The sequence below is a fragment of the Scyliorhinus torazame genome, chromosome 5 (genome assembly GCF_047496885.1).
Source record: "Scyliorhinus torazame isolate Kashiwa2021f chromosome 5, sScyTor2.1, whole genome shotgun sequence".
Classification (NCBI taxonomy): domain Eukaryota; kingdom Metazoa; phylum Chordata; class Chondrichthyes; order Carcharhiniformes; family Scyliorhinidae; genus Scyliorhinus; species Scyliorhinus torazame.
In genome coordinates this window covers 141,630,199-141,645,344 of record NC_092711.1, presented here as the reverse complement: position 1 = coordinate 141,645,344, position 15,146 = coordinate 141,630,199, and the positions used below count along the sequence as shown (strand labels likewise).

Genomic DNA, 15,146 nt, shown 5'->3' with positions numbered 1-15,146 from the left:
AATCAGTTAGCATGCCAGGCAGTCTCAGCTGAATTCTGCGAGAACTGGAAAAAACCTCAGGTTCTTGCACCCAACCGGGGCCCCTCAGCCCGGTGGGGAATTCGGAGCGTCTTGACACTGGGAGGTGTGGGGGGTTCCTTGGCTGTCAGCGATAGGAATTATTTTATTTGTGGCCTTACCATCTTGGGAAATGAAACCTTGGGAGCCCTCGGGGCAATAACCAAGGAATTGTCTCAGCTACAGTTGTTTGCAATGCAGAATCGGTATGCTCTTGACTATCTTCTGGCCCGTGAGGGTGGGGTATGCGCCATAGTACAGGGCAAGTGTATCATGGGAGTTCAAGACTTAACCGCTAACATCACTAAATTTATGGATCACATACGGGATCACCTGGACGGAATGCAGGATCCTGGCTCTTGGGGTAACTGGGGATTTGGAGGTTGGAAGGACTGGTTGATAAATATGGCCATGTATTTAGCAGTGGCTATTGGCTGCATCTTTGTGGGCCCAGCCATCCATAAATGTGTGATGGGTAGAATGCGGGGTACGCTGGAACAGATCAACGCCCCTAAAATCTTGGCTGTCAAAATCCATGAGGGTGCAGCAGATGAAGGGGGGCTACGCCAGGAATTGGAAATGCAGCGACGGATCTTTTTAGATGAGGGACCGTAGCTATGGATTGGATAGTTTGGTTATCATGGAATGATAAGAGGAGGGAATGGCGAATGTGATATAAAATAGTTACTTGAGAGATATTAGTTACTGTAACGTAGAGATAGGCCAGTCTCATTCTGGTGAGTTCACAAAGGATTTCAGACCGCATGGTAAAGCAAGGAGGAGGTGTGTCCACCAAAGGAGGAGAAAAGGATGCTGGGTAATAAGGGGGCCAGAGGAAGGGATGAGAAGTGAGCCAATCGGAATGTATGACCAGGTCAGGAGGGGTATAGGATGACCTATGGGAATCGTGTATGTGAAACTTGATACCATTTGAATTTATTTGCAAAAGTCCCTTTTTCTCTTTGTTCATTCGCTTTCTGGGGCGTAGGAGACTGGATGTGTCCTATGCTTCTGTGAAATGAATCAGGCTTGCAAGCCAAATAAAATAACTAATGCTGTACCTGCAAATCCATCTCGACTTTTATTGAGGCCAGACTGACGGGTAAAGAAATTTGGGATTCGTCATTGGGACCTCGGTGCCGTGAGGTAACCACTGTGCCACCGTTATGCCCGCTAACAGAGGAAGTTAAAGACAGAATAAGATTTGGAAGAAAAGGCCAATAACGTTACCAGAAATAATAAAGCTGAGGATTGGGAGGATTTTACAATTGTGCAAAGGAGGGCGAAGACACTGATAAAGAACGGGAGAATAGAACATCAATGTAAACTAGAAAAAACCCATAAAAATGGACTGTTAAAGCTTCTGTCGGTACATAAAAAGGAAACATTTGGTGAAGATAAACATGGGTCTTTTATAGGTAGAGACAGGAGAATTTTATAATCGAGCATAGATCTTTTTAAATGTCATAAACAAGTGCAGAAAGTCAACGAGAAGACTAATGAAATGCTGGCCTTTATATTTAGAGGACTGGAGTATAAGGACACAGACGTTATGCTGCAGCTTTACAAAACTCTAGTTAGACCCCACTTGGAGACTGTGAGCAGTTCTGGGCACTAAACCTGGAGGTGACCAGCTGTGTAGATGAGGGAAATGCATTTGACGGAGTCTCTTTGGACTTCAGCAAGGCTTTTGATAAGGTCCCACATGGGAGACTGATAGCGAAGGTAAGAGCCCAAGAAATCCAAGGAAATTTGGATTCAATATTGGCAGGAAGCAGAGGGTGATAGTTGAGGGGTGTTTTTCTGACTGGAAGCCTGTGTTCAGTGGGGTCCCACAGTGTTGGGGCCCTTGCTGTTTGTGGTTTATATAAATGACCTGGACATGAATGTAGGGGGGTTGATCAGTAAGTTTGCGGATGACATGAAAATTGGTGGGGTGGTAAATAGTGAGGAGGATAGCCTTTCATTACAGGGGGGATATAGACGGGTTGGTCAGATGGGCTGATCAGTGGTAAATGGAATTCAATCTGGATAAGTGTGAAGTGATGCACTTGGGCAGGTCAAACAAGGCAAGGGAATACATGATAAATGGCAGGACCCTGGGAAGGACCGAGGATCAGAGGGACTTGGTGTGCATGTACACCAGTCCCTTAAGGTGGCAGAGCAGGAGGATCCAGTGGTTAAGAAGGCATATGGCATACTTGTCTTTATTAGCTGAGGCATAGAGTTTAAGAGCAGGGAGGTTATGCTTGAACTGTATAAAACATTGGTTAGGCCACAGCTAGAGTATTGTGTGCAGTTCTGGAATCCACATTATAGGAGGGTTGGGATAGCACTGGAAAGGGTGCAGAGGAGATTTACCAGGATGTTTCCTGAGTTGGAGAGTTTTAGTTATGAAGAGAGATTGGATAGACTTGGATTGTTTTCCTTGGAGCAGCGGAGACTGAGGGGAACATGATTGAGACGTAAAAAATTATGAGGGACATAAATAGAGTAGACAGGAAAAAACCTTTCCCTTTGGTGGAGGGATCAGTGACCAGGGGGCACAGATTTAAGGTAAGAGGCAGGAGGTTTGGAGGGGGTGTGAGGAAAAGCTTTTTTACCCAGAGGGTGGTGGGAGTTTGGAACTCGCTGCCTGAAAGGCTTGTGGAAGCAGAAACCCTCATAACATTTAAGAAGCATTTAGATCGGCACTTGCGATGCCCAGGCTATAGGCCAAGTGCTGGAAAATGGGATTAGAATAGTTAAGTGGTTGTTTTGGACTGGCGCAGACTCGATGGGCCGAAAGGCCTTTATGTGCTGTATGACTCGATGACCTATGTGAAGTTGAGGTTACAATCAGATCAGCTGGTTCACTTCTCACATTGAGAGCAGGTGAACGGCTTCTCCCCAGTGTGAACTCGCTGATGTTTCCACAGGATGAATAAATGTCTGAATCCCTTCCCACACTGAGAGCAGGTAAATGGCCTCTCCCCACTGTGAATCCGCTGGTGTCTCTGCAGGCTGGATAACTGAGTGAATCCCTTCTCACACTGACAGCAGGTGAACGACTTCTCCCCATTGTGAACTTGCTGATGTCTCTGCAGGGTGGATGAATGTCTGAATCCCTTCCCACACAGAGCAGGTGAATGACTTCTCCCCAGTGTGAAGTCGCTGGTGTGTCTGTAGGTGGGATAATTCAGTGAATCCCTTCCCACACTGAGAGCAGGTGAAAGGCCTCTCCCCAGTGTGAACTCGCTGGTGTGACTTCAGGCTGGATAACGCACTGAATCTGTTCCCACATTGAGAGCAGGTGAATGGCTTCTCCCCATTGTGAAATCGCTGATGTGTGTGCAGGCTGTATAAATGTTTGAATCCCTTCCCACATTGAGAGCAGGTAAACGGTCTCTCCCCAGTATGAACTCGCTGGTGTCTGTGAAGGTTGGATAACTGAGTGAATCCCTTCTCACACTGAGAGCAGGTGAACGGCTTCTCCCCAGTGTGAATGCGTCGATGAGCTTCCAGCAAACATGGGGCTCTGTATCCCTTCCCACAATCCGAACATTTCCACGGTTTCTCCATGTTTTGGATCTCCTTGTGTCTCCACAGATTGCATAATTGAAGCCTTGACCACACACAAACACGTGTAGTCTCTCCTCGCTGTGAATGGTGCAATGTAACTGGTTTACGCTCTTTCCACAGTCAGTGCTCTGGAACACTCTCACTCGGGTGTGTATGTCTCGGTGCTTTTCCAGTCACACTGATGTTTAAAATCTTTTGAAGTCAACACAAGAGGCAAACATTTCTCCTTCTAGATTCAAAGGCTGATGATATTCAGGTCCAAAGGAATCGAGTGACTCTGCCAGATTGAGATGAGACGTTCGAGATTTCTGTCTGCAATTCGTCCTCTTCTAATATCCTGCAGAAACAATTTACAAAAGTCATCACTGTCAGTACAGGATAGAAATTCAGAACAGACAATTTTAGTTTCTATGGAACATTCTTTCCTCTTCCATTCCCCAAAAGCTGTAAATCTCTGTCCCCCACAGACCCAAAACATGGAGAAATCGTGGAAATGTTCGGATTGTGGGAAGGGATACAGTGCCCCATGTTTGCTGGAAGCTCATTGACGCATTCACACTGGGAAGAAGCCGTTCACCTGCTCTCAGTGTGAGAAGGGATTCACTCAGTTATCCAGCCTGCTGAGACACCAGCAAATTCACACTGGGAAGAAGCCATTCACCTGCTCTCAGTGTGTGAAGGGATTCACTCAATTATCCAGCCTGCTGAGACACCAGCGGATCCAATCCAATCCATATTTTTGCAGGAAATGTATAGGGCATCCATCACCCTATCAGAAGGAAAATGATTGTCTCCTTTCTCAAGGAGAAAGTCGACATAGCTTTATTCCAGGAAACTCATCTAGATTAAACTCAATTGGGGAAGACACAGTGGCATGGTGGTTAGCACTGCTGCCTCACATCTCAAGGGTCCCAGGTTCAATTCTGACCTCGGGTGACTGGCTGTGTGGAGTTTGCACATTCTCCCAGTGTCTGTGTGGGTTTCCTCTGGGGTCTCCGTTTCCTCCCACAGTCCAAAAATGTGCAGATTAGGTGGATTGGCTATGCTAAATTGCCCCTTAGTGTTCAAAAGGGGCCATTTAGCACAGGACTAAATCGCTGGCTTTGAAAGCAGACCAAGGCATGCCAGCAGCACGGTTCAATTCCCGTACCAGCCTCCCCGAACAGGCACTGGAATGTGGCGACTAGGGGCTTTTCACAGTAACTTCATTTGAAGCCTACTTGTGACAATAAGTGATTTTCATTTCATTTCAAAAAGGTTTGGTAGGGTTAATGGGTGACTAGGATAGGCTGGTGCATGGGCTTAAGGAAGTGCTCTTTCAAAGGCAGGTGCAGACATGATGGGCCGAATGGCCTTCTTCTGCAATGTAGGGATTCTATGATGAGGAATACTTTAAATTGAGGCGGGATTGGGTGAGGCAGGTTTTTTTCGCCTCTTTTTCATCAAGTAGCAGGGGTGTGGTAATCTTTATTAATAAAAATATCCCTTTTAAAGTTGAAACCTGCACCAAGGACAAAGCAGATAGATATGTGATCATTAGAGGTTCGGTGCATGGAGATGTTGGTTCAATAATGAATGTTTATGGATCCCCGAATTACTCCTGGAGTTAATTACGAAGGCTTTTGTGGATTTCGCAGAGTTAGCTTCAACTAACATTTTTGTGGTAGGCGACTTCAACTGCCACTTATATCCTCTGGTAGATAAGCTCCCCGTTACCAAGAACCCCCCACGCTTCAAGCTAGGGCGTAGCCTCGGCTTCTGAGGAGGTAGGTTATGTGGATGTTTGGAGAACTTTGCACCCGAGGAGCAGAGAATTTACGTTCTTTCCAGCCCCACATCAATGTCATACTAGAATCAACAACTTTTTTGTGCCGAAGCCGATCCTACACTTGGTGTCCTCCTGCAACACAGGAAACATGATAATTTTGGACCAATCCACCTCACCATCACCCCCCCACCATTTTTCTGGAGCTTCTGCTCGAGGGCTCACCCCCAGGTCGAGAAAGTGGAGGTTTGATGCCTTCCTGATAAGAGGACTTCATTTACTACACATTCTAAGGAAGAGTTTGAGTTCTTCCGTTAACTCGGCCCCTGGAATATCCCCCTCCAGACGTGTAAAGCTCATGGCCGGGGGGGGGGGGGGGGCGGGGGAGAGAATGAATATTTCTCACACTGCAAATAAGAGGTGCAGGTGTTGGAGAACCAGCGGCGTCTGGAGGTTTGTTTGGCGAAGGCCGAGGAGAATTATAAGGAGGCCCGAGTAAGCTATTGCTGAAGGAGGTTAACGCAGCAAGACTCCCTATTTACTCAGCGGGTTGAGAAAAGTTGAAAGTTTGCGAGGCAGAAGTTGTACGAGTTTGGGAGTAACCGGAGCAAATACAAAGGCCGACTTTGGAGCACTTTTCTCTGTGCAGCTTGGCAAAGGGGAAAGGGTCACGAAGACGGAGGAAATAAACAGGAATTTCGGGAATTCTATGCAGGATTATACAAGTCTGAGCAGTCTGGTGATGTATTGGCGGTGTGGAGCATTATTTATTTTCCTTGAATCTTCCGGAGGCCTCAGAAAGCCAGCGTGATGCTCTTAATGCTACTCTTTCTAGGGAAGTGATGTCAAAGACCATGAAGGAGCTTCAGCCAGGTAAAGCGCTGGGACCACATGGCTGTGGGTGTGGGTTTTATAGGGGATTTGAGGTTTACTGTTGGAACTATTTGTGGGTATGTATTATCACTTTGACTCAAGTATGCTGCCATCGACTCTTTGTGAGGCTTATATCTGTTTGATTCTAAAGCGGACAAGGATCTAGGGAGTGTCTCTTATCAGCCAATCTCTCTTTTGAATGTTGACTTGAAACTGCTATCTAAAGTTTTGGCGAGAAAGCTGGAGGGCATCCTTCCGACAATCAATTTATTTTTTAAATTTAGAGTACCCAATTCATTTTTTTAAATTTACGGACAATTTAGCTTGGCCAATCCATCTCCCCTGCATATCTTTGGGTTGTGGGGGTGAAACCCACACAAACACGGGGAGAATGTGCAAACCCCACACGGACAGTGACCCAGAGCCGCGATGAAACCTGGGACCTCGGCGCCGTGAGGCAGCAGTACTAACCACTGCACCACCATGCTGCCCTCCATCTGACAATCATGAGGGAGGACCAGTCTGACCTCGCTCTGCATCACTAACCAGCTGAGCTAAATTGGCTCCTAATTATATTACAAGCTGGGCAGCGGCAGGGTTCATGAAAGTCGTATTTGGGCTTCTGAGAAGATCTCGACAAATAAATGTGTCAAGCTGAGGGAGCAAAGGATGTTAATGTCTTCAAGAGAGAGAGAGAGACCTGGGCCAAGCTTTGCAGAGTCTGCACCCTCCCTGGATTCACTTCCTTTCCCTTCAGTTGCTGCAAGTCACCAATTGAAGGTCCGAATGAGAAAAGAAAGTGTTTTACTCACAGATGTTGGAGACGGGAGGAGGTTTGCGTCCTTGTGAAGTTCAATCGAGCAGTCACACAAAGCCCGAGCTGATTAGCTGGAGGACCAGAATCCTTCTGGTCCTCCAACTCTCGCCATTGGTCAATACCTCAGGTAAAAGGTCAGAAGGCGGGCTACCCTATGCACATGCGCAGCCTCCCCTCTCCCTTGGACATGCGCAGTCGTGGGCAGGGGGAGATCACCGATTGGCTTCTCGCTCTGGCCGTCAGCCGGTTGCCTGGAAACCTTGTCTCGAGGAGGTTCTGTTGTCGGTTTCTTTTCCCCCTTGTTCAAGGGGCGGGCGAAACAACGGGCGGGGGTGGGGGTCGGGCAGGGGAGCGCCGGGCCTGCGCACTGGAACCCTGTGACGACAGCGCGGAAGAGTAATTCCTATTGACTGATTCGGGCAGTGCCCCATTGTGATGTCACAGCGGAAGTGAAGGAAAAAACTCCTGTCTCCAACATTTGTGAGTAACTCTTTTATTGTCGTCACAATTATTACAGAAACCAATTTACAAGGCTCCAGGCCTCATTACACTTCAAATTGACGATTAAACAGTCACTGAACACGAAACAGCTGCAAGGCACAAGGCCCAATTACATTTCACAATAACGTTGTAACAGTCATTGAACACAAACAGCTGCAAGGCACAGGGCCGAAATACGTTTCCAGATACCAATTAACCAGTCATTTATCACAACCAGCCACAAGGTCCAGGCCCTACACATAGTTCAGGTAACAATCGAACAGTCACAACACGAACAGTCGTGAGGCACAAGGCCTCGGAACCACACGACCACTCCAAAAGAGATTAAACAAAAACCAAAAATAAAATCCACAAAACACAAGTACATTTCAAGGTGACGACCTCTAAACACAAGACAAGCAGTCCCGATACAATACGGCCGCTTCGGAAACAAATATGACCCACAGGGCCTCGATACATTTTAACAGTGTCATATCAAACCCAATCATCAGGCACCAGGCCTCAATTCACCCCAGAAAAGATTTAACAGGATAGAATCAATCACCGAACACTAATCCCCGCTCACCCACCCCCGTTCACCCCGCCCTGCAGCCGACACCCCGGGGGAAAGGCCCCTCCTCGCTAAGAGCACAGACCACCGGAGAGCCAGACCCGGGCGCGGCGGAGGAGAGAGGGTTCCTCCCTCATGGACCCCGCCCAAAGGCACGGGACCATTCGGAGGGAGAGCAGTTTCACACCAACTAGCATTCCACCACTAATACTAAATACCATTTCGGAGAAACCGAAATGAGTTAAATGTCATAGGCTGCTAAATAAAACGAAAGCCAAGAAAACAAATCCCTCAGCACACATAAAAAAGTCTGTAAAAAGAGTCCATTAATTTTGCACGTTCCACATCATGACCCCGGCGCTCCAGCCGAAATTTCACAAGGAACAACATGTCCTCAAAGTCCTCCAATGGCAGCGGCCAGAGTCGCTCCAATGTTGGCAACAGTCGACAACGGGGAAGAAAGTCCCAGAGTCAGTCCCAACCGCCCACAGGGCGTCCAGGGGGGCCGAACCCCCGGAGACCCCAGGAACGGCAGCAACCCACCCCGGGCTGCAGGCCGCGGGCCGCCCATCGGGTATCCACTCCCGGTTCCGACCCGCCGCTTCCAGCAGCCTATCCAGCTGCCATCCTTCCTCCATTCCTTCGTCCTCCATTGGGCGATCTCAAAACCGCCGACAGCAAACCTCGCAGTCCGAAGCAGCGTCTCCGCAGCTCAACCGCTGACTTGAAACACGACTGGTCGCAGTACTCCGAAACCGGTCTTCTCCCCTTCCCTCAGGGACCAGGAGCAATGGGCGCCGTGTTGCTGTTTCACCCCATCCAGGAAGCTCCCAGAGGCGGCCTGCCTTTCGAATCGGCCCAGGGGCGGACACCAAGCTCGCACACAACCGCCCAAGCCTCCTCCACTTTTCACCCCAGGAGTTTGGACAGTGTCGGCCGTAGCTCCCACAATCCCCCGCGCTGGGGAACCCACTCTATCCGCCGCATGGGCGGGTGATCAGGTACTGCGCATGTCCAAGGGTGAGGGGAAGCTGCGCATGTGTGGAGGAAAGCCCAGCCCCTGACCTTCCTGTGAGGTGTTGGCTAATGGATAGAGTTAGGACCGGAAGGACGCTGGTCCTCCAATCAGCACGGGCTTTATGTGAAAGGAGATTGGGCTTCACACAGACTGAAACACCCTCCTGTCTCCAACATCTGTGAGTAAAACACTTTCTTTTCTCCCCCTTTCCATTTCTTTTCTCATTCTGACCTTCAATTGGTCACTTGCAGCAACTGAAGGGAAAGGAAATGAATCCAGGGAGGGTGCAGACTCTGCAAAGCTTGGCCCAGGTCTCTCTCTCTCCCTTAAAGACATTGACATCCTTTGCTCCCTCAGCTTGACACACTTATTTGTCTGTCTAAAAGGATGGTCTCTCACCACCGGGGATAGCAGCGTGGTTGGGTGACCTGCACGACGTCCTGCAGTTAGAGAAGATAAAGTATGAGTTAAGGGTGCAGCAGGGGAGTTTGAGAAAAGGTGGGGGATGTTTGTGACCATGTTTGAGGAGCTGTTCGTCGGGGGGGGGGGGGGGGGGGGGGTTGAAAAAGGAGAAAAATCTGTACAAACCATATAGTTGATTGTTGGGAAGAATGTTTCCCGGGGTGTTTATTTGCTGTAACTTTGATACAGTGAAATGCGTTTTTAAAAATAAATAAATAAATAAAAGGATGGTCTCTTTCCTGATCACAATTAAAGGAAGAGAAAATGCTGGAAAATCTCAGCAGGTCTGGCAGCATCTGTAGGGAGAGAAAAAGCTGACGTTTCAAGTCTGATGACTCTTTGACAAAACTTTGACAAAGAGTCATCGGACTCGAAACGTCAGCTCTTTTCTCTCCCTACAGATGCTGCCAGACCTGCTGAGATTTTCCAACATTTTCTCTTTCGTTTCAGAAGCCAGCACCTGCAGTAATTTTCTTTTATCACAATTAAAGGGCTGGTTTTTCCAGGAGATGGCTGACATTTAATGGGACAGTAAATTAATATCGGCTAGGGATATGTCTAGTATTTTTAAATTAGATATATTATTTATGGTCTGTAATAAAGTACATTTACTATTATTTCTGGTTGTGTAATATTGTACTGTCACTATTTATATATTTCCAGTCATCTCTTCCCTCAAAAAGCTATTAGTCTATGGAATTCTCTTCCACAGGGATCAGTGGAGTCTGTGGGTCACTGAATGTATTCAAGGATGAGTTGGACAGATTTTTAATACTTCTTTTGCCACGTTTTTTTACCATTTTTTAAATAATGAATGCAACAGAATAACAGAAATATTGATGGAAAATGGGTACAGTGTAGAACAACTGATACTGCCGCATAAATACAAGCAACACATTGCAGAATTAATTCATAGCAGGATATTTGAGCGACCAGAGTCTCTAGATGAAATGCCAGATCAATTAACAGGTTAACATAGTGAGTGGGGAAAGAGGGTAAGGTTATATGAAAACAGAAGAATAACAATGCAGGGCGCATACCCCAAAATATTACAAAACAAACTAACAGCATAGTCAAATTAAAATAACATAGATGCCATAGAATCTCTATAGTGCAGAAGGAGGCCATTCGCTTCTTCAAGTCTGCACTGACCCTCAGAAAAAGCACTCACAGAGGCAGACTCCTCATCCTCTTCCCATAATCCGGTGCATTGATCATGGTCAACCCACCTAACCTAATATCATTTGTGCGGAGGGGCAAGAATTCAAAAATGCCTAAAACAGTACTACAATGGAGAAGAAACATGGGAGACCTGGCCCTCCCGAACTTGCAATACTATCACTGGGCAGCCACGGCCGAAAGAGTGAGGAGATGGGTAAAGGACCCAGACATGGAATGGTTGATGATGGACGAGTCCTCATGTACAGGAATGATCCTCTGGGCCCTCGCCATGGCAACACTCCCATCCCCGCCAGCACCAGTCCAGTGGTGGCAGCTACCCTGAGAACCTGGAACCAGATATGGCAGCATTTCAGTCTGACCGATGTGTCCATCATGGCCCCCATCTGCAGCAACCATCGGTTTGTACCAACCATTCTCAACACCACCTTCAAGAGGTAGAGACGGGACGGGGGAACACTGATGGTGAGGGACTTTTACACGGGAAATAGACTAGCGACCTCAGAGGAGCTGACCGAGAGACTGGACCTACCAAACAGGGATGAGCTCCAGGTCAAAAACTTTCTCCGCAAGGAGACACCAGCATACCCAGGAACCCTGAGAAACACAATGCAAGAGGAGTTACTGGACGCAGACAGTCTAGAAACTGGGGATCTGTACAGACAACTCTTAATAAGGATGCGCTCCTTACTTAACAAAACCCAGGAAAAATGGGAGGAAGAGCGAGGGACGGAAATAGGGTGGGGTCTCTGGAGCGAAGCACTGAACGGGACCAACTCCACCTTCTCCTACGCAAGTCTAAGCTTCATGCAGGTGAATGTTGTGCACAGAACATACCTGACAAGAACCCAAATGAGCATGTTCTTCCCGGAGATGGAGGACAAACGTGAATGGTGCCAGTGGGGCCCGCAAACCATGCCCACATGTTCTGGGTATGCCCCAGACTTGTTGAATTCTGGACAGCCTATTTAGACGCAATGTCCATGGTTATGAGGGTGGAGCCGTGCCCACAAATGGCAGTCTTCGGGGTATCGGACCAGCCAGAACTATTCATGGGGAAGAGGGTGGACGCCCTTGCCTTTGCTTCTCTAATCGGCCGCTGGAGAATCCTGCTCGGCTGGCGATCAGCAGCACCACCCACAGCTCAGACTGGCTGGCAGACCTATCGGAATTTCTCCACCTGGTGAAGATCAAGTTCACCGTCCGAGGGTCAGAGGATGGTTCCCACAAAGTGTGGAGGCCATTCACCAACTTGTTCCAGGACCTGTTTGAAGCCAGCGGCCAATGGAACACTGGGGAGGGAGGTGGGCGTACGGGAGCCAACGGGATCACAGGGAGCAGGAAGGAAAACGGTGGGGGGGGGGGGGCGGGTGGGGGGGGTGGGGACTACTGGGACAAGGAGGGCGAGGCCAGAAACCAACTGACACAGAGAGCCAAGAACAAAAACACAAGAAGAGGAACCCCCAAGGGAAGGTTTAAAACAGGACAGGGAGTGCGCGGGGTGGAAGGGGGGAGGCCCATCAATGTGGGGGGGGGGGGGGGAAGGGAGGGCACCGTCCACTTGTAAATAACAAATAACTCCCATTGTACAGTGAAGGGCCCAGAAACGACGAGTGAAGGGGGCGGAGGGGAGGGACGGGAGATGGGGGGACCGGCACAAAGGAAATTGACATGCACATTGTAATCGGCAGAGTTACCCTGACTGCTTGGATAGTGTATAATAAGCATTGCCACAACCCTGCGACTCAATGGAAAAGAGGTGAAAAAAACTGCCCCAACCAATCCCGCCTCAATTTAAAGTGTTTCTCATAATCCAGATGAGTTTCCTGTAATAAAGCGATGTCGACTTTCTCCTTAAGAAAGGGAGAGGATCTTTTTTCCTTCTGATAGGGTGATGGATGCCCCGTACATTCCCTGAGAAAATTTGCAGATTAACTGCCGCCATTAGTTAGGCGACAGAGAGACAGGAACAGATTTTCACACCACAATCGGGCATGCACCATTACCCCCTCCTCCAACTCACTTTACACCAGAGGCACCAAAGTTTCCCCAAACTGCTCCTTTCACGGATAAAAGCCCCGTCTGTACCAGAGTAGGATAAAGTCGACAACACATAAACCCTCCCATAATAACAAAAATACAAAAGAATCACCACCACAATAGACCCAAGGGGACATTTCTCAATAAGACTGAGGACCCGGAGGGTTAACCCCACGGCCAGACTGTCGTTACCCTCAGGAAACCTTCTCCAAAATGAGGAGAAGAAAAGTAACTTTTGTAAATTGTTTTTACAGGATATTAGAAGAGGAGGAATTACAGATAGAAATCTCAAACATCACGTCTCAATCCGACTGAGTCTCTCAATTCCTTGTAACTGAATATCACCGGACTTTGAATCGAGAAGGAGAAATGTTTGTCTTTTCTGTCTGCTTCAAAACATCAGTGTGACTGGAAAAGCCCCGAGACACACACACCCGAGTGAGAGTGTTCCAGAGCACTGACTGTGGAAAGAGTTTGAACCAGTTACACAGCCTGAAAAAACATCACACCATTCACAGCGGGAGAGACGTTACACGTGTTCTGTGTGTGGACGAGGCTTCAACTGATTGACAAACCTGGAGAGACACGAGGACACCCCCAACCTGGAGAAACCCTGGAAATGTGGGGACTGTGGGAAGGGATTCAGGGTTCCATCTGCACTGGAAGCCCATCGGCGCAGTCACACTGGGGAGAGGCTGTTCACCTGCTCTGTATGTGGGAAGGGATTCATTCAGTTATCCGCCCTGCGGACACACCAGCGAGTTCACACCGGGGAGAGGCCGTTCACCTGCTCTCAGTGTGAGAAGGGATTCACTCAATCATCCCACCTGCGGACACACCAGCGAGTTCACACCGGGGAGAGGCCGTTCACCTGCTCTGTGTGTGGGAAGGGATTCATTCAAACATCCGACCTGCGGACACACCAGCGGGTTCACACTGGGGAGAGGCCGTTCATCTGCTCGGAGTGTGAGAAGGGATTCACTACTTTAAGGAGCCTGCAGATTCACCAGCTAGTACATACTGGGGAGAAGCCGTTCACCTGCTCTCAGTGTGAGAAGGGCTTCACTACTTTAAGGAGCCTGCGGACACACCAGCGACTTCACACTGGGGAAAGACCGTTCACCTGCTCTCAGTGTGAGAAGGGATTCGCTCAGTTATCCAACCTGCGGATACATCAGCGAGTTCACACTGGGGAGAGGCCATTCACCTGCTCTCAGTGTGAGAAGGGATTCACTACTTCATCGAGCCTGCAGAGACACCAGCGAGTTCACACTGGGGAGAGGCCGTTCACCTGCTCTCAGTGTGAGAAGGGATTCACTCGATTATCCCACCTGCAGACACACCAACGAGTTCACACAGGGGAGAAGGTGTCAACCTGCTCTTAGTGAGAGAAGGGAATCAGATATCCATACACCCTGCGGGAACACTAGCGAGTTCACACCTGGAAGAAGCTTTTCACCTGCTCTGAGCAGGGGAGACATTCAATGATCCGTCCCAACTACGGAGATACTAGAGAGTTAATTCTGGGGAGAGACCATTCATCTGCTCTCAATGTGGGGAGGGGGTTTGTGATTCATCACACCTGTTGTGACTCCAACAAGTTCACAATAAATTACAGATGTTGGCTCCGTTGTTATTGGTTCTGCTCTCACTGACATCCAGGACTGCATTTTGTTCATTCTGACATCTGGTGAATGGTGATGATTGGAGGGTTTCTTTCTGCTGGACTGGCCGGTCTAACACCTCTGCCTCCGGTGGGCTGACCATTTTTGAGGCTAGTTGCGATTACCTGGTTCCAAGTTTGATGAGGAGCTCAGAATGAAAAGGTGTTTGCACGTTGGAAGATAATTAGTTCCCAAAGCAGCCATGTTGCCATGAAGATGGGCTATGGTGGTTACAGGGTTCTTTTGCCTAATTTATCTGGGTGTTTCTCGCAGAAGGAAACTGTCATGGTATGAGGGGCAAGTTGTCTGTGGTAGATTGGGAAATTACAATAAACATATCACTGAAAGTGGCAACGCAGGTGGATGAGGAGCTAAGAAGGCAGGCGGCATGCTTGTCTTCATTGGTCGGGGCATTGAGTATAAAAATTGGCAAGTCATGCTGCAGCTGTCGTTAGGCCACACGTGGAATATTGCCTCCAATTCTGGTCACCACATTACCAAAAGGATGTGGAGTCTTTCGTGGTAGTCACCACTGATGTATATATTGTATATCGAGGATGTTGATGTAGATGCTTTCTGGTGAGGCCCTGTACTACAGGTACGGGGGTAGTTCCCTGCCTGGGCGGAGTATAAATATGTGTGCTCCCTGTACAGCAGCC

General features: G+C 48.5%; 2 long non-coding RNA genes across 2 annotated transcripts; one reads left to right on the top strand and one right to left on the bottom strand.

The window, feature by feature from the left end:
- Positions 1 to 1,119: 1,119 nt before the first annotated feature.
- Positions 1,120 to 7,360, bottom strand: LOC140419865 (uncharacterized). Its single transcript, XR_011946053.1, has 2 exons — positions 7,069 to 7,360; positions 1,120 to 3,955 (listed from the first exon to the last, which is right to left on the bottom strand). It is a non-coding gene; the product is annotated as an uncharacterized lncRNA (long non-coding RNA).
- An 88-nt stretch (positions 7,361 to 7,448) lies between these two features.
- Positions 7,449 to 14,447, top strand: LOC140419867 (uncharacterized). The gene is made up of 2 exons (XR_011946055.1): positions 7,449 to 7,553; positions 13,078 to 14,447. It is a non-coding gene; the product is annotated as an uncharacterized lncRNA (long non-coding RNA).
- Positions 14,448 to 15,146: the final 699 nt, after the last annotated feature.